Source organism: Pelodiscus sinensis, chromosome 7, assembly GCF_049634645.1.
Source record: "Pelodiscus sinensis isolate JC-2024 chromosome 7, ASM4963464v1, whole genome shotgun sequence".
Taxonomy (NCBI): Eukaryota; Metazoa; Chordata; order Testudines; family Trionychidae; genus Pelodiscus; species Pelodiscus sinensis.
Window position 1 is genome coordinate 72962430 of NC_134717.1, and position 23039 is coordinate 72985468.

General features: G+C 43.4%; 1 long non-coding RNA gene across 2 annotated transcripts; it reads left to right on the plus strand.

Annotated features, from left to right (window-relative positions):
- The first annotated feature begins 4689 nt into the window (after positions 1 to 4689).
- On the plus strand, positions 4690 to 21640 carry LOC142830326 (uncharacterized). Of its 2 annotated transcripts, XR_012905498.1 has the most exons (4): positions 4690 to 4857; positions 5041 to 5144; positions 20073 to 20126; positions 20389 to 21640. It is a non-coding gene; the product is annotated as an uncharacterized LOC142830326 (long non-coding RNA). The 2 variants fall into 2 exon arrangements; XR_012905497.1 differs by lacking the exon at positions 20073 to 20126.
- Positions 21641 to 23039: the final 1399 nt, after the last annotated feature.

Below are 23039 nucleotides of genomic sequence, written 5' to 3' on the forward strand. Positions count from 1 at the left end.
CGCTAAATAAATCGTGTGTTGGGAGAGTTTATGAAACTCTACAAATAATTAACAAACACTCCTCTAGTTGAAAGGGGGAGATGAGGAGACTGAGGTGCAGGAATTTTATTTGTAGGATCTTTGGATCAGATCTTTGGCTACTGGAGATTGTCACAGCTCCATTGACTTTGGAGAGCCATTCAGATCACATTGGCTTCCATGGAACTGTGCTGATTCAGGCCTTATCTGGCCATAAGTAGTTCTTGAATCATAAATTTTTGCTGTGCTTGTATGAATAATGAATAAGCATCTTTGGTGGGAAATAGACAGTATTTGTTACATTGAAATAAATACAAATAATCAAAGTAATTAAGTACTTGTTCTTTTAGTATTGAATACATACAACTATCACTCACCAGGGAATTCTGAGAGAATCAATTTGAAATAAATGTTGCTTATACTAATGTTTAATATTTAGACTGCTGGGTCAACAGAAAGTAACAAAAGTCATTTACAGTGGTCTAATTGAAGCCTATGAAAACATTTATACTCAATGGTGCGCCTCTTTTTTATCTAATGGTCTCACTGATATATAGATTCTCAATTTGATCTGCGCTTCTGGCCCCAGAGGCTTCACGGTTTGCAAACCACAACCTATTAATAAGCACCCTGCAGCTTGTTTGTTAAACACACCAGTGCTGGCAGGCACTCAAAATCCCTTGCCTTTGAAACTTAGAGCTCTTTAACTTACCCAGCCTATTGTGTGGCAAGAAACATAATAAACTATGAACCTCAAATGCTGAGCAATTAAACCTAAGTTAGTAATATAGCTGTGGTAACAGACTGCTTACCTCAGTCTAATAGATGTCTCATTTCTCCTTTGTCATCTTTGCTAAAAAAAAAAAAAACCAATCAAACAACCGAAAGTAGTTTGTGTACATACTAATGGTTGAAATTTCCTTATAAACAAGATGGTGGCTACCTGCTGAGAAAAATCCATCACCTAAATGACAGCAGGTTTTCGCTTTTATGGTCACCAACCAAAGCATCCAGGCTCACTTGACTTTTTTATTTGGCACATTGAGATGATTTTTTTCCCTAGACAACAGCTCACTGTTGTGATTAGAACCCTGCATTTTGCTGCTGTAAACACAGAGTTGGTGGCTTTGGAGAATTCATCTTCAGAGGCAGTTTTCTGCTGAAAATGGAGACCCCCTTCGGGTAGCTGGACACCATAACTTTGTAGTAATAGGTTTGTAGTTTATTCTTTGATGCACTGGATCATACAGCCTTGGTAGGATATGGGGAACAATGGAACTGAAGCAGTCTGTCCCATGGCAGTAAGATCACCATAGGAGATGGCCACTACTACTACTGGAGAAGTAGAGGTTGACAAGCTGCGGGAGCAAGAAGCTTACCAGATCAGGCAGAGGGAGACTATTTTTAAAATTATGGATGGTCACTTTGGTGTTTCCATTTGAATGTTGCTTTAGAGAGAGGAAATGGATGCCAAAAGATAAGGAAGAGAGGATATGTCTACACTACAAAGTTAATTCGAACTAACAGACGTTAGTTCGAATTAACTTTGCTAGGCGCTACACATACAAACCGCTAGTTCGAACTTAATTTGAACGAGCGGAGCGCTTAATTCGAACTAGGGAAACCTCATTCTACGAGGACTAACGCCTAGTTCGAATTAAGTCGTTCGAATTAAGGGCTGTGTTAGCCACTTAATTCAAAGTAGTGGGAGGCTAGCCCTCCCCAGCTTGCCCTGGTGGCCACTCTGGGCACCACCAGGGAAACTCGTCTGCCCCCCGCCCGGCCCCGGAGCCCTTAAAGGGGCACGGGCTGGCTACGGTGCCCGTGCCAGGTGCAAGCCTGCCAGCACCCAGCCAGCAGACCCTGCACCTGTCATGGCTCGAGCTGGCCACCTGCTGCCACCCAGCCCTCCGCCTCTTCTCAGGACCAGGCTGGCAGCTCCCGGGAGCCTGCCCAGGTCCGCAAGAGGCGGGCGCCCGCCTGGTCTAGTGCAGACATCGTGGACCTCATCCATGACCTCCGCACTAGGCACAGGAAAGTGGCCGTCTAGGGCAGGAGAGCTGCCAGCCTGGCCACCCAGGAGCAGGTGTGCATGAAAATCAAGGGGGTCCACTGAGACCCCCAACCCTGAACCCTAAGCTTAGAATGGCCGTACTGTGTCAGACCAAAGGTCCATCTAGCCCAGTAGCCTGTCTGCCGACAGCAGCCGACACTAGGTACCCTGGAGGGGATGGACCGAAAACAATGACCAAGCCATTTGTCTCATGCCATCCACCTCCAGCCTTCCACAAACAGAGGCCAGGGACACCATTTCTACCCCCTGGCTAATAGCACTCCATGGACCAAACCTCCATGACTTGATCTCACTTCCCTTTAAACTCTGTTCTAGTTCTAGCCTTCACAGCCTCCTGCAGCAAGGAGTTCCACAGGTTTACTATTTGCTTTGTGAAGAAGAACTTTCGCTTATTATTTTGAAGCCTGCTACCCATTCATTTCATTTGGTGTCCTCTAGTCCTTCTATTATGGGAACTAATGAAGAACTTTTCTTTATGCACCCTCTCCACACCACTCATGCTTTTATAGACCTCTATCATATCCCCCCTCCGTCTCCTCTTTTCTAAGCTGAAAAGTCCCAGTCTCTTTAGCCTCTCTTCATATGGGACCTGTTCCAAACCCCTAATCATTTTAGTTGCCCTCCCCTCTCCCACCCTTTCTCTTCCCCTCTCCCACCTCCTTTTCCCAGTCTCCCTGGCTACGTCTAGACTGGCCCCTTCTTCAGAAGGGTCATGCTAATTTCTAACTTTGGAATAGGGAAATCCTACTTGCAAGTAGGAATAAGAGATCCTCTGGAAAAGGGCTTTATTCCGGAGGATCGCGCCAGTCTGGACGCTCTTTTCCAGCTTTTCCCCAAGCCGGAAAAGAAGCGGCGGCCATGTTTATTTAAATCCCGTGGGGGATATTTAAATCCCCCGTGGATTTCCCTATTCCAAAGTTAGAAATTAGCATGCCTCTTCCGAAGAAGGGGCCAGTCTAGACATAGCCTCTGAGTTTTGTTCAATAAAGAGAGTTTCTATTTTTGAACACACGTGTCCTTTATTTTGTACATCAGGAAGGGGGGCTAGAGAGGGGTAAGTGGAAGGAGGAATGGGGTACGAGCCCCCGATGGGGAGGACTGGGCTGGCTCTGTGGGCTCCTCAGGGTGGAAGCTCTCCTGAAGCCCCTTGATTGACCCCCCTCCCCCTGGATGGCAGCCTGCGGCAAGTGCAGCCAGGCTGATGGCCGAGTGTTGTGATGTGCCGAGTGTGGGTACTCCGGGCACTCCAAGCCAGGACTGCTTTGCAAGCGGGGAACCCCAAGAACTGTCTGTCCGGGGTGGGGGGGTCGGGTCCCTTTAAGCGCAGCCCTCGGCTAGCCTGAGACAGCATCTCCACGCTCTAAGTTCTAATCTGATGCCCTGCCGGCACTGCTTCCGGCCATCCTTAACTTCAGTTCAGGGTCCATTCAGTGGACATGCTAGTTCGAATTAGCAAAACGCTAATTCAAAGTAGTTTTTAAGTCTAGATGCGCTAATTCGAATTAGCTTAGTTAGTTCAAATTAGTGCTGTAGTGTAGACATACCCTGAGAGACATACAGAGAATAGTTCAACCCAGAGAGGGTTACAGACATCCAACACTCAAGTCCAGTCCATCAACAGCCTTAAAAAAAACCCCAAACAAATAACCAACTGCCTGCCTGCCACATATGTTAAAACACACTTTTTCTTCCTTAAGTCTCAAAAAGAAAGCTCATGGTAAGGGCCAGGCTCTGGGCTGTTCTCATGGATAATAAGAAAACATTACTCCTGCAGGAGCTATCTCTGCATGGGGTGCTCCATCCACAGAAAGCCCCATCGAGAAGGGATACACAAAAGGCTCTGCAGATGTTCCACAGATAGATGATGACAAGTTGCTCTGGGGGGCGGGGGGAGCTCATCAAAGAGATGAGCTTGTCCCCCATGCAGGCTACTGTGCTCACATCTCCATGCAGGGCCCATTAGGGTTAAACCAGATAAAGGCCTTGTCACAGGTACACTCACTGCCAGGACTCTCCTCTGCTTAGGGATGTGCACTTTCCAAGTTCAACCCCCGCCCCATCACTCATTCACACACCCCAAGGCCTCTCTCTCTCTACAACGCAGGCTACTCTCTCTTCATGGCCTATTCTGTCTTTGTAGCTTGGCCTTCCAGCCACATCACTATAATCCTTCCTGTGGCAAATTATCTGCCTCCAAAGTGGCTGGTAGAGGAAACAAGACCAGCTTCCTGCTCAGAGACCTTCTAACCAGTAGCCAAGTTCTGCAGTATCCCACTTTGCAGCTATTTTCCTGAACCTTTTCCTACTCTACCTTCCTCAGGAGTTTGTGCTACTACCCTTCTGGATAAATCCATTCTTCAGGGCCTAGAGACTCTTCTCCTGGGTTTCCTTTCCTCCCGCTCTACCACCTAGAAAGCAGCTACAAGCTGTTCCCCTGCAGCTGTCTTTCTGGCATTAAACTAGCCCTCCCTGTTCCTTCTCAGTTGGGCTCTTAATGTCAGTCTGCTCTCCCCCCACCCTCCACACACACATGCATCCTCTCAGGTTAATTAACCCAATTTAACCAGCTCTGACTTGTGTGTGGGTGGACACTCGAATGTGGGGGCTTTCAGAGAACTGTTGCAAGAAAGAGCAGAGATAGGAAGTGGAATCTCCTTTGCCCATACCTAATGCATTTGGGTTCCAAGGAAAAGCTAAGGAATGTAAGGGGTTTTCTTTTCTCCAGCTGATCATGAGGGAAGTCTCCCATGGCACCATTTCACAAGGTATGGAGGGTAGTTTTTTCCTAATGTGCTTCTCTGCCCATCTGTTATGATGGATGCTCTGACAATGTTCCTGGAGGAATGGTAGGGATGTGCTAAGTGCCAGCTCCATTTTAAGAGTGATTTATCATTGTTAACAAAAGTGCTTTCCAGACTGGTTTCACATTCTGCTTATTTTTTGGCCAGGATTTGTGTGCTGGACTCTTTGGAGGGAAGCGTTTGTGTGGGTTTTTTCAGCCAGTATGAAGGTAAAGCCATCCCCTGCTATACAACTCTGTACTGAAAAAGAGGTAGGGAAAATAACATTGTTATTCATGGTCACATAAATGACCCAGCCTATATTTTGTACCAGATCATCAAAATAATTGCAGTGTCTGTTTCAAGATTTAAGCTATGAAACAGTGCATGATTGTATGTGATCTTAACACAGACAATTATAAGAGACACTTATTCTCCATGCCAGATTCCAGAATGCTTAAATAGTAACTTACAAACAAATATACATGTTACTTCTATTCATGCCTCTTGGTTTGCATTCTATTGGTCTTTGTGGGAAGAGCAGACATGTTATTTCACTAACCCCATGTTTTAGGGACCTAGGTACTGTTGTATCTTAGGTCACTAGCTTTCATTCCTCTGAAGAGCTAAACTGAAATTCTCATGGTAAGGTCACAAGTTAAAATTTTAGTTTGAGTCTCTGGACATTTGTATGCATCAAAAAACAGACAACCCCCTATCACTGGCAATTTCTGTTCAAGAATTTCCAGCACTGGAATAAGAATAGTGCAGATTAAGGCTGCCTGTGGAGCACTGGTGTACACACGCACGCGCACGCACACACACATACACGGCACTTACTTTGTATGCCGCTCCACTACTTTTTTCAAACCCTGACCTGGAGAAAGACCTGGTAGCTGAAGTTCCATATTCACTTAGTTCTCATCTTCTTAGCTAACGATGTTAACAGAATTGCCCATTACAGCCAATTTGGCAGCAGTTTTGTGATATGCATCTTGTCCACTGTGAACTGTACACACACCACCTAACACTAATCAGCTAGCAACAAATTTTAGTATCTACTTACCTGAGTTGGATTCAAACCAGAAACACAGACGTGAAAGTCACTATAAACAATACTGATCCCTTGAGCCAGCAAGTCCTGTCGCTTTCTGATATTGCTGATCACAGCTTTCTTTCGAGTATCAGTATCTTTGCTGTAACCTTGTCATTTTTATATAAAGCAAATAATATGTAGTGTTTTCATAAATCCCATGAAATGTTCAATCAATAATTCTCATTTTCAGATATAAGAGAGAAACAAGTAATCCATTTCTTTATTCGAAAGCCAGAAGCACATAATGTTTATTAATAAAGAATACTGTTTACATAGATTTTACTATTATTGACCATAAAACAGTGTATATGACAAACAAGGGTGACATTACCAACTAATTAACCTGGTTAATGTAATATATAAATCTAGATTCTTTACAAACCTTAAGAGTCCTATTCATTAAGTAGGTACATATGCACTCTTTATGCTGAAACAGAGGGTTTTGATACTCAACTCAAGGTTAAATTATACTCCTTGAGAGTCACAAAACCCAACAGCTTCATGTTCTAGTTCTTTAATCTTTAAGAAAGGAATCAACTCAAAAATGAAGCAGACTCTTCACCAGACACAAAATTTTAAATGTATCCAGAAATAAATATCAAGTAACCAAACACTTCAGGAATGTAGCAAAAGAACAGTGGTATTAGCAGTGTTCCTAGCTTCTTCTGCCTCTTGGCTTAGAACACAGTTAACTCTTTGGAGGGGTCCTGCTATATTTGCTGTCCCAGAGCTTCACACCATATAGATGTGATAGACACACTACTACTGATCATTCAAATGACTTGGGCCAGGTACAATAGTCTTTCCCTTTGCAGCAAAGCACTTAAACACAGTCCCAAGAAGGGCCAGTTATGGGGGGGATAGGGAAGAAGGCGGGCCATTTGATGTGGGCCTCGAACTCAATGGGACCTCAAATTTAGACGCTTGTTAATTTTTTGGCCTAGAAAAGAATTTGTTAAATTAAAAAAAATCAAATTATGTTTCACTTTTTTGGGGGTGCTTTATTTTGTTTTCTTATCATTTTTTATTTTTATTGTGGCACGGGGCTGCAAAAGCAGGAAGTGGCCTGGGCCTTTCTGGACCTGTGAGGGCACATCTACATGGCAGGGCTAAAGCCGAAATAAGCTACGCAACTTGAGCTATGTCAATTGCGTAACTCAAATCGAAATAGCTTATTTCGTCTTTTGGTGCTATCTACACAGCAGGAAGTCTGCGTTAGAGCATTCTTAGAATCATAGAATCATAGGACTGGAAGGGACCTCGAGAGGTCATCGAGTCCAGTCCCCCACCCTCAAGGCAGGACCAAGCTCCGTCTACACCATCCCTGACAGATGCCTATCTAACCTACTCTGAAATATCTCCAGAGAGGGAGATTCCACCACCTCCCTTGGCAATTTATTCCAATATTTGACCACCCTGACAGTTAGGAATTTTTTCCTAATGTCCAATCTAAACCTCCCTTGCTGCACTTTAAGCCCATTACTCCTTGTCCTGTCCTGAGAAACCAAGAGGAACAAATTTTCTCCTTCCTCCTTGTGACACCCTTTTAGATATTTGAAAACCGCTATCATGTCCCCCCTTAATCTTCTTTTTTCCAAACTAAACAAGCCCAGTTCATGAAGCCTGGCTTCATAGGTCATGTTCTCTAGACCTTTAATCATTCTTGTTGCTCTTCTCTGTACCCTTTCCAATTTCTCCACATCTTTCTCTACAATGAGGGTTACAGGAGTCGGAAGAAGATGTTCTCCAGCTCAACATTATGTCAACATTATGTTGACATAATTGCTTGCTGTGTAGACACAGACTGTTATTTTGAAATAACAGCAGTTACATAGCTTGACATAGCCAGACATAGGCTGGTCCCAAGTCCCATGGAAGCCAATGGGATTGCGGCGCATGTTTAAATGCGTTGCCGAACAGAGGCCTCCATCACAGAAGGCAGAATTTATTCCATTCGTGCAACTGCATTGGCTCACTTCAAGCATCTGAGTGCAGCTGAGGGTAGGATTTGGACCATCCCATGGCATTACAGCTTTAGTGACATGGAGGTATAAGACAGGTGACTAAAACAATTAGCATTGGACCTGATCTCACAATGCTCAGGCATAATTCTTACCAAGTTTCCACAGAGGCCTATTCTTTTTTAGAGCTTTGAAGGAAAACACATGCAAATGTTTTTTCCAAATCACACTGTCTGGCTCAGATCCTGATTCGAAGCTAACTGAAGCCAACAGGAAACTTCTCATTGGCCAATTAAAGAATGAACAATTAGATCCAGTGTGAGTAGGTTAATCAGAGGTTGTGCGAGCTACTTGTGGCTAGTAAGAAAATTCCCTTTGGCATCAACAGGCTTTGGATCGGGCCCTTACTGCGTCAAATGGGAACTATAGGATTTAGCCCTTTTCAATTTTGTTTTAACTTTCATTTTTTAAAAGTAATGTTTCCTAAACTAAACAAATTGGAGTATGTATAACTTACATAGCTGAGATGCTATAATAACCACTACAGGAATGTGTCACTATTGTAAGAAAACTAGCCAAGATATTATATCACCAAAGGCTCCTGCAGATTGTGGATTTGCTTTGTTTTAATGTCAGAATTTAGACTCGATTCTGATTTTAACAAACCAAACCATAGGATTTGTGTTCAGGAAATTACTGCTTAGAAATCCTTTGTGGTGTGGAGAGGGCTGATAAAGAAAAGTTATTTATTAGTTCCCATAATAGAAGAACTAGAGGACACCAAATGAAATTAATGGGTAGCAGGTTTAAAACTAATAAAAGGAAGTTCTTCTTCACACAGCGTGTTGTCAACCTGTGGAACTCCTTGCCAGAGGAGGTGGTGAAGGCTAGGACTATAATAGAGTTTAAAGAGAAGCTGGATAAATTCATGGAGGTTAGGTCCATAAAAGGCTATTAGCCAGGGGATAAAATGGTGTCCTTGGCCTCTGTTTGTCAGAGGCTGGAGAGGGATGGCAGGAGACAAATCGCTTGATCATTGTCTTCGGTCCACCCTCTCTGGGGCACCTGGTGTTGGCCACTGTCGGTAGACAGGATACTGGGCTAGATGGACCTTTGGTCTGACCCAGTACGGCCGTTCTTATGTTCTTATGTTCTTATTAGCCATTCAACCAATGGGGCTGTGCCCAATGGATCTGGACAATTGTGGGGCTCCAGAAAATGGGCACCCTTGAATTGTGATACTGGTGCCCACCAGGAGCACCAGGCAGTGGGGAAAAGGGGCAAGCCCCTAAGCCCCCACCCCATTTCCCTGGCAAGAGCACCAGAGAGTGAGTGGGGAGAAGCCTCCACTTGGTCTGTCCCAGGGTCCAGCATATCCCTAATTTGTCTGCCTTTTGGTGTCTATCCCAAGTAAATTGCAATACTTAAAATTTCGATTATACATTTTGTTCGTCTTTTAGATAGACACGTTCCTTTCATTTAAAGTTTAATGCTGCCCTCCTCTGAACATAATGGAATACTGCAACCACTTTTCTTGATTATTCAGAATTCCCATTAATCAGACAAAAACTAGAGATGGAAGAAGAATGGTAAAGTCTCAAGTTTAAGTTGTCACACACAAAATGTCTTATTAATAAAAGCAAATTAAACATTGAAGGAAAGTGAGTAAGACATGTTGCTTCCACGTTCAAGGCCTTCCGCAGCCTGTCCTTCCCCAACGTACACTATATTCATCTGATGAAGTGTGTTTTACCCAGGAAAGCTCATGATTCTAAATATTTTGGTTAGTCTCTACGGTGCCACAGGACCACTTGTTATTGATTTATAGGTTATTTCCGTGTTGATTCTCATTCCGCACTCCCAGCCTTCATTCCCCCCTTGTTAAATTTTCATACAACCCAAAATGTTTGTGTCTTTTCCCATGCTTCCACTCCCATGGGGGAGGAGCTCCCTGTAAACATCTGGAAAGCCACCTCATTGCTGTCCATCAAATTGCTTCTTAAATCTTTGCTGAGATACTTATAAACAAACTTGGCTACAATAAGGCAGCTGGTGAGCTAAGACCATAATATTGCCTCAGTGTTTCCTAGTGCTCTCTTGTCTATCTCTACATATTTGCAGGCTCGCCAACAAGGGAGGGAGAAGGAGAGGGAAAAGAGCAATTGCCCTGGGGCCCAGAGACTCAAAGGGGTCCAGGACTCCCAGCTGCCACTGCTGTAATTGGGGCAGTATTGGCAACTGGAGCTCCTGGGCCCTACAAGCCGGGCAACACTGAGGATTGGCAGGGGCACAGCATGCTTCCTCCTGAGACCCTGCCCTTTTGGGAGTACGGAGCCAGGCCCCAACCTTGCCCAGGGGCTTGGGCAAGCTGTTGGCACCCCTCCTGTTTGATTTTTTTTTTAAATATCATCCTTAGATTGCAAGCTCTTGGGGCAGAGACCATCTTTTTGTTTCTCATTTGTACAGCATGTAGGCTATGATTGTAAGTGGTAAGTAACTACACAAATTGACCAATTGACTTCAGCTGGACTCTGCATGAGAGACACTGCTCTCTAGTAGGAATCATGAATGAACCACATGGCCATGGATATATTTGGACAACTAGCTAATATAAACCATGACAGGATATGGGAGATGACTGAAAGTGTGAGGAGAGAACTGTGGGATGCCTTCCTGGAAGGAAGGAGCTAGCCATATCAATGAAAAAGGCTGAGTCTACATCACAACATTGGAACCAGTTTCTGTTTGGAGTTTCAATCATCCCCTAAAGTTTGGCATGTTCAGAACTGGGGTTCAGGTTCAGTTCATTGTAAAAAAAAAAAAATCCCCAATTTGAACCCAAGTTTAGGTTGTATCAAGATTTCAAGCCCACCAGCCTCCAAAATTTCAGAATGGTTCAGCTTCAGGGTTCTAATTTCACTCCTTCTTTAGTTGGGGTTTTCTGCTCCATGAATATCATATAATTTTTGGAAGGGAGAGTGAATAGAATGCATTATATTTTCTTTCCAGACTAGAACAGTTCCAGTTCTCATAGGGCTGCATAAACTTACCATTTTGTTTCACCAATTGTTTTCATACCCTCCAAGGCTTGCCTTGAGTTTCATATTCAAACAAACTGATAATCAGGCAAAAAGACTTCTCCCAGTTTGTTAGACGCTGGGCTACATTAGCCCAAGAGCTATTTGTAGACAGCACAAACATTTTCCTTTTAGTCAGCCCAAGTTAAATCAACTTCACGAGCACACAGATTCAGAACACGCCTCAAGGGAAAAAGCTCATGCATGGACAATATACAGGATCAGACCTTTAGAGTATTTAAGAGCAATAGAACTACAGGGAAGTACATTTCACATGAGTTTTGCAGAAAGCAAATGCCCCTCTTACCTAGCAGGGAGTTCCAACAGAGCCTGTTAGGCCAGAGGAGGTAATCAAGAGACCATACTAAGCAATGGTACGTGCTGTTTAAATAAACTCTTCATGTGGCTGACTGAAAACAGGATATTGTTTCAACAAGATGCTCCTGGACAGACGTTGAAGTGGGGTACCGCCTGTCAGAATGATCTCTGGAGTCATTTTGAACAATCAAAAGGTGACCAAGTTTTACCAGACCTCAAAGGGGTATATTTTGTGTATTTTGGTTATGTGTCAAGTTGTGCCTGAAGAGCTAGGCATGCAAGGATCCCAAATAGAGTTTCTGTGCATGCAAAGGAATATACCAGCAAAATCTGCAGGGGCAGTTTTAGAGGCAGGGCTGGCACTAGACTGCTTAGCACCATATGATACTGCTTCTCTTAGGAGAGAAAGCCAGGAGGTGGCAGATTGAATCATATTGTGTAACCAGGGAAATGTAATGTGCCCTGAGGAGAAGGAAACCAACTTTGCATTGAACTGTAAAATGAGAGAGATACAGGGGAGAGGTATGAAAGTTAGTGGTCCAAAAATAATTCCAGGAGCCAGAGACTCCAAGATTAGACTGGAACTCCTGAGCACCAATCAAACCTAGCCCTAACACCAACTCCCTCTCTGGAGGGACTGACTCCTGAATACGTTACTCCCGGAGTATCTTCACACAGCCATTTAAGCTACTGAGCTTTGAGTTCACACACAACCTTAACCACAATTAATTAACAAATGACAATTTTTGATGACCAATTTTTATGCTGATTTTTGGGGGGGGGGAGAGAGGGGGAACACAACAAAATGTGCTTGAACATTTTTGACAAGGGTTAGTACATCTAATAGAAAATAATGTTCACCTGTAGAGGGCCAGAATGGTTAACTTGGTCAAGACTTGCTTACAGGGATTTTATGAGCCTGTAGTTCCCAAATGAACCAATATTCTGATTATGATCTGGACATCCCTTTAAGACTGAGCAAACTGTAATATACCCACTGTGTTAGATTTCCTCCTGTCTTTGTTTAGTACAGGAATGTGAGCAGGATCTCTGTGGAAATAATTATTCATACTCTAACAGCTGCCACGGATATATTTAGAACACAAATAGAAGTTATTAAAGCCCCCGTGATATGTTGGCTCTGGTGGGGTGGTTAAATAATTCACCATCAGATTAAAGAGCTGATTTGGCAGCCTCTAGCACAAAGGGGAATTGCTGAAATATTGCCACTGTGATTTTTCTCTTACATTAGGATTAATTATAAAAGTCCCAAACAAGCTGCCTTTGGAGACAAAGAAAGTTTTATTTGATCCCCAAATCAAGCAGAGATATTCAAAGCCACTTATGGGATTTGGGCACCCAAATTCCACTAAAATTAACTGGATCTCGGGCAACCAATACCAGCCTTGAATGTCAACATTGATCTTTTTCTGCTCTCCTACATCTTTAACAGAAGACAAAACAAATAATGAGATGCTCTAACTTAAGCCTGTTTTCTTTGTAAAAAGAAGCTATGCCACTACAACATGTGCAAACTTACAGATCAATCCATATAAACTATCTAACAGGTCTACCTAAGTAACTTCCAGTGAGAAACAGTCTATAAGAGAGATAAAGATCCAATGAGGAGCTTTAATAAATTAATACAAGTGCCATAGGCCAGCTCTCAGGTGGTTTTTATTATATCACTCTGTGTGGTCCCACATTTAGCTCCATAGCCATGTCGGCAGAGAAACCACAATCAACCTCATTTAGCTCTGATATTAGCCAGCAGAACAAACTTACCTTGCAAATGTCTGCTCCATCTTTTTTGCCCTTTCAGGGCATTTCAACAAATAGGATCTTAAATAACATTTCAGGACTGAGATGTTAACCATTTGCATATGGACAATCCTGGTGCTAGCATAAAAAAGACTGTTCCTTCCTTTTTTCTTATTCTCAGTGTGTAATAGCAACCCCAAAAAGCAATTGTACATTGTTTGGTTTAATGCCTGTTAGCAGTGCGGTGGGTATCAAGCATTACATCAATTCGTACTGTATTAATTTACATCCTGGAGGAAGCAGATAAGGTCTCATCTTAACTTGATTTTTAATTAGAAAAAAATATAGAACAAAATTAGAAGCGATGGTTTAATTATAGAATAATGAACCACAGCAGCAAGTGTTCTGGCCTGTTCCTTTGCTCTACTCAGGGACTGTTTCTCTGTGGTGATGCAGAGGACACACATGTAGAAAAAGCTCTAGAACAATGACCCTTACTTTTCATGCAATGTCTACTAATAATAGCATTTAGTACTCACAGTCAGTCTTACAAGTCTTTAGTGTTTTTCTTGAAGTGCCAACCCCCGGAGCTATGTGACTATGTGAGATTCTCTGGTTTCATTTAACAAAAAGATTGTAGCCATCCTGATTGCTGAGGAAAGATTGAAAACGAAAGTTAAGATAAAAAAAAGAAGGCAAATAAAATTAACCCAACATTTAATTTAAAAAATCTCATGGGGGTTGGAGCTTGGCTCATGATAGTTGAAAGTATAGGGCTGGCAATACGGCACCACCATAATGCTTTTTTCATATTCCATGTGTTTTACAACTGCTATTAATTAATTTCCACAATACCCCTCTGAGGAGGATTAGCTCTATTTATGATAAGGAAAACTGAGGCAGAAAAATTAAAGGTTTGCCTTACCACTTGGAGTTAAATTTTAGCTGAAAATGTTTTTCAAAATGTTCGTTTCTTATTCTTCATTTTTAGTTTTTGAAAATCAATTTGCTTTTTATAAGTTTGAAGCGGATTTTTTAATCAAAAATTCCCATTGTGATTAAGCTAATCCACAATATTCAGTTAAAATATTGATTTTGAAAATGGAGAACAGTAAATCAGAATGAACAAATGGTTAATACAGTAACATAAAAAACATTTTAAAACCCAAGAGAGTAATTCAAAAATATACAATTCAATGATCTGTTTTTTGCTTGCTTGTTTTTTCAATGAGGTCTAATAAATAGAGTGGGTAAAAGGAGCCCTGAAATGGAGCTACTCATGGGACTGAGCCATCTAGCTGCTGTCCAGACCTGGAATCTCAAGAGGTGTGCTGCTTACCGGGAGCTCACATTCAGGATGTCACTGAGAGGCTTACCAAACTGATCAAATCTTCGGATCGCTACCCCTTCCTGCTTCTCCACGTGAGAACTAACGATACGGCCAAGAATGACCTTGAGCAGGTTACTGTGGATTATGTAGCGCTGGGAAGAAGGATCCAAGAACTCGGAGCACAAGTGGTGTTCTTGTTCATCCTCCCTGTTGAAGGGAAAGGACTGGGCAGGGATTGTCGAATTGAGGACGTAAACGCATGGTTGCGCAGGTGGTGTCGCAGAGAGGGCTTTGGTTTCTTCGACCATGGGACTCTGTTCTGGGCACAAGGATTGTTAGGAAGAGATGGGATCCTCCTAACGAAGAGAGGAAGGAGCATCTTCGCGGGCAGGCTTGCAAACCTAGTGAGGAGGGCTTTAAACTAGGTTAGTCGGGGACGGTGACCAAAACTCTGAGGGGAATGGGAAAGTCGGATACCAGGAAGAAATACAGAGAGGAATGAGCAAGAAAGGAGGACCCCTGATTAAAATGGAGAAGATAGGGCGATCAACTGGTTATCTGAGGTGTTTGTACACTAATGCGAGAAGCCTGGGAAACAAACAGGAAGAACTGGAGGCCCTGGCCCAGTCCAAGAAATATGATTTAATTGGGATAACAGAGACTTGGTGGGATGACTTGCATGACTGGAGCGCTGTCATGGAAGGGTATAGACTGTTCAGCAGGGGAGAAAAGGAGCAGGAGTTGCACTATATGTAAGAGAGCACTATGATTGCTCTGAACTCCAGTATAAAGAGGGAGAAAAACCTGTTGAGAGCCTATGGGTTAAGTTTAAAGGAGCAAACTACAGCAGTGATGTTGTGGTTGGTGTCTGCTACAGGCCACCGAATCAGGTGGATGAGGTAAATGAGGCTTTTCTTTGGACAACTGAGAGAAGCTTCCGGACCGCAAGCCCTGGTTCTCGTGGGGGACTTTAATCACCCTGACATCTGTTGGGAAACCAATACGGTAGTACACAGGCAATCCAGGAAGTTTTTGGAGAATGTTGGGGATAACTTCTTGGCACAAGTGCTGAAGGATCCGACCAGGGGCCGTGCACAGCTTGACCTTCTGCTCACAATCAGGGAGGAACTAATAGGGAAGTAGAGGTGGGTGACAACCTGGGAAGCAGTGATCATGAGACGGTAGATTTCAGGATCCTGACCAAAAGAAGAAAAGAGAGTAGTAAAATACACATCTTGGACTTCAAAAAAGCAGATTTGTCTCCCTGAGAGACCTGATGGGCAGAATCCCCTGGGATGTTAACATGAAGGGGAAAGGAGTCCAGGACAGCTGGCAGTATTTTAAAGAAGCCTTATTGGAGACACAGAAAGAAACCATCCCGAAGCGTAGCAAGAGAGGCAAACATGGTAGGAGACCGGATTGGCTTACAGGGGAAATCCTTGGTGAACTTAAGCACAAAAAGGAAGCTTACAAAGAGTGGAAACTTGGACAAATGACCAGAGAGGAGTTTAAAGGTATAGCTCGAGAATGTCGGGGGGTTATCAGGAAGGCGAAAGTGCAAATGGAATTGCGACTGGCTAAGGATGTGAAGGATAACGAGAAAGGTTTCTTCAGGCATGTTAACAAGAAGAAGGCGATCAGAGAGGGTGTGCGGCCCCTACTGGATGAAGGAGGTAACCTAGTGACAGATGATGTGGGGAAAGCTGAAGTACTCAACGCTTTCTTTGCCTCTATTCACGGACAAGGTGGGCTCCCGGACTAATGCGCTAAGTGACGCAAGATGGGATGGAGATGGACAGCCCGTGGTGGGTAAAGAACAGGTTAGGAACTATTTAGAAAAGCTAAACGTACACAAATCCATGGGTCTGGACTTAATGCACCCGAGGGTACTGAGGGAGTTGGCAAATGTCATTGAGGAGCCTTTAGCCATTATCTTTGAAAAGTCGTGGAGATTGGGAGAAATCCCGGATGATTGGAAAAAGGCAAGTGTAGTGGCCATCTTCAAAAAAGGGAAGAAGGACGATCCAGGGAACTATCCAAGGCTGGTCAGTCTTACCTTGGTTCCTGGAAAAATCATAGAAGGGATCCTTAAGGAATCCATTTTGAGGCACTTGGAAGAGAGGAAAGTGATCAGGAATAGTCAGCATGGATTCACAAAGGGCAAGTCATGCCTGACCAATCTGATTAGCTTCTATGATGAGGTAACTGGCTCGGTGGACATGGGGAAGTCAGTGGATGTGATAGACCTTGACTTTAGCAAGGCTTTTGATACGGTCTCCCACAATATTCTTGCCAGCAAGTTAAGGGAATGTGGATTGGATAAATGGACGGTAAGATGGATAGAAAGATGGATAAAAGGCCCAGCGGGTAGTGATCAACGGCTCGATGTCAGGATGGCGGTCGGTTTTTAGCGGAGTGCCCCAAGGTTTGGTTATTAATGACCTGGATGAGGGGATGGATTGCACCCTCAGCAAGTCTGCAGATGACACTAAGCTAGGGGAGAGGTAGATACGCTTGAGGGCAGAGATAGGGTCCAGAATGACTTAGACAAATTGGAGGATTGGGCCACAAGAAATCTGATGAGGTTCAACAAGGACAAGTGCAGAGTCCTGCACTTGGGACAGAAGAATCCCAAGCATTGTTACAAGCTGGGGACCAACCAGTTAAGTAGTAGTTCTGCAGAAAAGAACCTGGGGGTTACAGTGGATGAGAAGCTGGATATGAGTCAACAGTGTGCCCTTGTAGCCAAGAAGGCTAATGGTATATTAGGTTGCATTAAGAGGAGCATTGCCAGCAGATCCAGAGATGTCATTATTCCCCTTTATTTGGCTCTGGTGAGGCCACATCTGGAGTATTGTGTCCAGTTCTGGGCCCTGCACTACAAAAAGGATGTGGACTCATTGGAGAGGGTCTAGCGGAGGGCAACCAAAATGATTAGCGGGCTGGAGCATATGACTTATGAGGAGAGGCTGAGGGAGTTGGGTCTGTTTAGTCTTCAGAAGAGAAGAGTGAGGGGGTATTTGATAACAGCTTTCAACTTCCTGAAGGGAGGTTCCAAAGAGGATGGAGAAAGGCTGTTCACAGTAGTGATGGATGGCAGAACAAGGAGCAATGGTCTCAAGTTGTGGTGGGAGAGGTCCAGGTTGGATATTAGGAAAACCTATTTCACTAGGAGAGTGGTGAAGCACTGGGATGGGTTACGTAGGGAGGTGGTGGAATATCCATCCCTAGAGGGCCACGTCTACACTGGCATGATTTTCCAAAAATGCTTTTAACGGAAAAGTTTTCCGTTAAAAGCATTTTCGGAAAAGCACGTCTAGTTTGTCAGGATGCTTTACTTTCAAGTAGGAATAAGAGATCCTCCGGAAAAGGGCTTTATTCTGGAGGATCGCGCCAGTCTAGACGCTTTTTTCCGGCTTTTCCCCAAGCCGGAAAAAAAGCGGCGGCCATGTTTATTTAAATCCGCAGGGGATATTTAAATCCCCCGCGGATTTCCCTATTCTGACTTGCCTGCTTTGCATGCCTCTTCTGGAGAAGGGGCCAGTCTAGACGTAGCCCTAGGGATTACTTTGGCCAAGAGCACACTAATGAGTTAGAAGAAGAGCCACAAAAGAAACCTAGGGGATGAAAACCTGCCCCCCTTGCAATCAAAGGCAATCTTGCCATCAACCTCAGAAGAGACAGGATTTCATTACAGGTTGCCCAGTCACCAACCCTGTGTATTAAACTCATGACTATCCATCCTTCCTGTGTCATGTGCTGCTACATGGGAAAATTTACAGTCCAAACAAATTACTTCTTTTAGTCCTCCCTTTTTTTTTTATCTAGCTTTACACAGTAGCTAAATAGGAAGCCTTCAGGAAACCATCGCCTCTGACAGTATCTGCCAGTTCTTTTCTGCCTTCTTGTAAGACAGCTGACTGGCACTGGGAATCAATGGGAAGGTTGCCACTTCCTTTCATGGCAGGAGAACTAGGTCCTAAAATAGTGGTGGGCAGCCTGCAATCTGATGGCCTCTCGTGGCCCATCGGGGGTCTGTGTGTGGCCTATGAGACATTGTTTACCGTTGTCTACATGTAGTTTGACAGATTCTGCTGGTTTTCGTCTGGCTACTTTTTTTCCCTACGGCACTAAAGCAAGGGCTTGTGAAGTGAGGTGCGTGTTGACTGTGCCCAGCGTTGGGCGAGCCGTGTGCTCCCTCTGTCTCCAATCAAAGTGCTGCTACAGTTCAATCACACGCCACAAATTCTAAGTACACAAGCACAGTTAGCAAAACTACCTTATCCCAGGAGACTGTCTTGGTTACAACAGTCTTGCGGCTCCCGGAGATGAAGGAGGCCGCTCACGCAGCCCACTCGCTAACCAGCGTTGCCTCTCACTCTTCTAAACATTTCACTGATCTCCTTCCTTGCCTGCTATGGAAGCAGTGCTAGTAGTGGGGGGTGTCAGAGACCAGTGCAGCCTCCTACACTCACTCCTACATTTTTAAAAAGTGACTCTTGTTAAAAGCAAAATGCAGGACAATGTAGCACTTTAAAGACTAACAAGATGGTTTATTAGGTGAGGAGCTTTCGTGGGCCAGACCCACTTCCTCAGATCAAATAGTGGAAGAAAATAGTCACAACCATATATACCAAAGGATACAATTAAAAAAAATGAACACATATGAAAAGGACAAATGACATTTCAGAACAGGAGGAGGATGCAGGGGGGGGGGGGAAGGAAGGTAAGTGTCTGTGAATTGATGATATTAGAGGTGGGGAGAGTGGGATGTTTGTGAGTTAATGGTATTAGAGGTGATAATTGGGGAAGCTATCTTGGTAATGGGTAAGATAGTTTGAGTGTTTGTTCATTCCTTCCCGGAGAGTGTCGAATTTTAACATGAATGACAGTTCAGAGGATTCCCTTTCAAGTGCAGATGTAAAAGGTCTTTGTAGCAGAATGCAGGTGGTTAAGTCATTGAGAGAGTGTCCTTTCAGGTTAAAACGGCAAGAAACTGTTTTCTCTTTGTGATCTTGTCTGATATCTGTTTTGTGGGCATTAATCCTTTGGGTTTCTCTAAGAGTTAACGCTTAGAACTGTTCACTACTTAATACTGCAGTTTTTCCTGAAATGTAACCTTAGACTAATTTTAAATGCTTATGAGTGAGTTTCCTGCAATAAATCACTCCAGGGTGTGTATTAGGTTCCATCATGACACATCTTGCCAGTTAGCAGCACTCCAATCACTAAGATCCATTATTAGATAGATTATAACACCCAGCCCATCATCAGGCCTGGAGTCACCAACTCATTAGTTTTACACCTTCAAGGGCTGATAAACAGCTTTGATTCATGTGACCACCATGCTGATTCATCAAACAGTGAAATTCTCTTGCCTGCGGGGATGTGTGTAAAATATCCACTGAAACCATTACTCCTGTAGTTTTTAACAATTGAATTGCACTAAATAACTGCAAATATTTTCCAATTAGTTCAGGCCTCACTCACAAAAAGATTACAGTCCAGCTCTGAAGTCACAGTTGGGCTGCACTTTAAAAAATAGCAGGAAACTCCTGGTAAGAACCTCTTACTCTGGGCACACAAGTAGCTGCTGATAGCTTCTAAAAAGCCAGGTATTCTTAGCACTTCATTGACAACATTGCTCTACCTCGCAGGCAGAAGTACCTGGATTTTGCCATCGCTCCACTTTCACCGTGAATCAGACAGACGTACGTAACAATTTTACCTAGGCTACCCTAAGATAGGAACATCTGACACATACACTCCTCAGGGAAGGGAGCAGAGCAGAAGCAGGAGGAGGTGGCATGGTTATGTGGCCTGCAATGTGCAGGGAGTCAGACTAGATGATCATGATGTCCCCTTTGATCTTAAAGTCTATGACTCCCTCAAACCTGCAGCAGCCCCAAGCTGTGCTAAGGCTCTGCACTAATTTTAGCTCCATCTGCAGCACAATTTTTCTTCCTCCCCTAGGCCTCCCTCTTCAGAGGGACCAATCCGGAGAGCCATGAAGCATCCACGGTGGTGATAATTCAGGCAGAGGAAGGATGGAAGAGGAGTGCTGAACTGGCAACCCTCCAAATAATGCCCCTGGGCCTACATCCTCCTTCTTTTCATCCTTTCATTGCTAGGAGAAGTCAGTGTTGGGGGGCCAACATTTGCAATCATTGTGGGATGTGTTTTTAACATGAATGGAAGTACAAAAGAAAAAAGAATACTTCCCATAACTCAAATCCTTGAGGAAAAGTTCCTGCCTGTGACCAACAAATCTAGTTGTCTCCATGATTCCAATCTTGGATCTCCACTCTCAGCCTGGACCAAGCTTCCCACTCTTTTCAGTAAGCATTTTAGAGGAATACACTGGACCGTGGGATGAAGTTGTCTTATAATGGCAGCCGAAAGTTCCAGGCAAGCTGGGTCCCATTTCCCATGGCATTCTATAATGACATCACTTCTATTTATGGATCCTAAAATCTATAGCCCTCGCCACTAGCCCTTTGGTCACAGCATTGCACTGAGAGATCATTTTCAGCTGATTGCCCACCATGACCCCCAAATCTTTTTTGGAGTCATGGCTTCCCGGGACAGAGACCTGTCAGTGGGGCCTGCATGCTTTGTTCCTAGATACATACATTTAGCCATATTAAAATGCACATTGTGTGCATATCCCCATTTTAGCAGGTAGTCCAGATCACTCTGTAGGAATGGTCTGTCCTCTTCCTTATTTACCACTGCCCCAATTTTTGGGTCATCTGCAAACTTTATCAGTGATGAATCTATGTTTTCTTCCAGATCTTTAATAAAAATGTTAATGAGCATAGGTCCAAGGACTGTGTGGGACCCCACAAGAAATACACCTGTTTGATGAGGATTCCCCTACAATAACATTCTGAGCTCTATGAGGCTTGTTTTAATTCATTTAATGTTAATTTTATATTGCGCCAAATTTTTAATCGAATATCATATGGTAGCAAGACAAATGCCTGCAAAAGTCTGTTTCACCAACACTATTACATTTATCAGCCAAATTTAGCTAATTTAACAGGATTTATTTTCCATGTTCACTGGTATTAATTAGATTACTCTTCTTTAATTCTTTGTTAATAACATCTTTGTTATCTTGCCCAGGATTGACATAAGGGTGATTGGCCTATAATTATCTATATCATCATGTTTACTCTTTTTAAATATTGGCCCAACATTTGATTTCTTCCAGTGTACTGGAACTTTGCCAGCATTCCAAGACTTATTCAATATCAACATTAATAGTTCAGCATGCATCTTGGTCAGCTCTTTTAAAACTCTTTGGTGCAAGTTATCTGGATCTGTTAATTTAAAAAATTCTAACTTTAATACCTGCTGTTTATAGTCCTCCTGACGTACTAAGCTCCTGGGTAGAACACTGAATTGGTGCCTTGCTTCAGTAAATTACATAAGCACGTTTTTAGAAAAAGAGGAATAGTCCCATTGACTTCAGTGTCACACGCTGTTCACACACTAACCATAGGCATCAGGTTAAGTACCTTCTTGAGCCAGGGCCTAGAAGTCAGGAGACCTGAGATTTTCACCCAGCTTTCCCACGGATTTCCAATGTGAAATTGAGCAAGTCATTTAACTTTTCTGTGCCTCACTTTCTCATGTGTCGTGGCAATACTAGTCTGCCAGGAAATCTTCATGTCTCATAGACTCATAGACTTTAAGGTCAGAAGGGACCATTATGATCATCTAGTTTGACCCCCTGCACAGTGCAGGCCACAAAATCTCACCCACCCCTCCTAGAATAATCCTCTCACCTATAACTCAGATATTGAAGCCTTCAAATGCTTTGAAGACCCCAAGATGCAGAGAATCCTCCAGCTGTGATCTGTACCCCATGCTACAGAGGAAGGCGAAAAACCTCCAGGACCTCTGCCAATCTAGCCTGGAGGAAAATTCCTTCCTGACCCCAAATATGGCGATCAGCTAAACCCTGAGCATGTGGGCAAGACTCATCAGCCAGACACCCAGAAAGTTCTCTATAGTACTTTAATGTGAAAGACATTCTCAGAATTAAATTGTATAGATAATTAGAAAATACATATGTTCAAATTAAGTATGTGGGGAAAAAACCTGGCATTCAATCCCTCCAGGAAGGACTACAGAAATAATAAAATCAGCTGTCATATGTAAAAAACTATAAAGAATTTGGAAAATGTTGGCCTAAACTAAACCAAATTAAAGTTTTGGATGGATTTGAGAACCTAAATAATTAACTAAGAAGTGCCCAAATCACAGAGTGAGTTAGCCCAGTGGGGGCCCTGAACAGAACTATTCCTCCATCCCCCCACCTAATAAAAAGTGAATAGGGGTCCTCTTGAGCTGCTCAGGCCTTAAGCAATGGCTTAGTCTGCTTATGCTGGCTCTGACCCAAAGCGAAGAGAAGCCATGAACACAAAACAGGAATTGATTTTAACACCATTATACATGAGCCAAATGGAGCACAGACTAAAGATTGGGTTTGCAATGCAAAGTTCAAGCTCAAATCCAAACTTGCTCAAAGCCTGGGAATGTTTGGATTCAGGGTTGCATTTGGGCCCGTTTTAAAGGTAGAAGAAAGACACAGTAATTGGACCCAAGTCAGGACA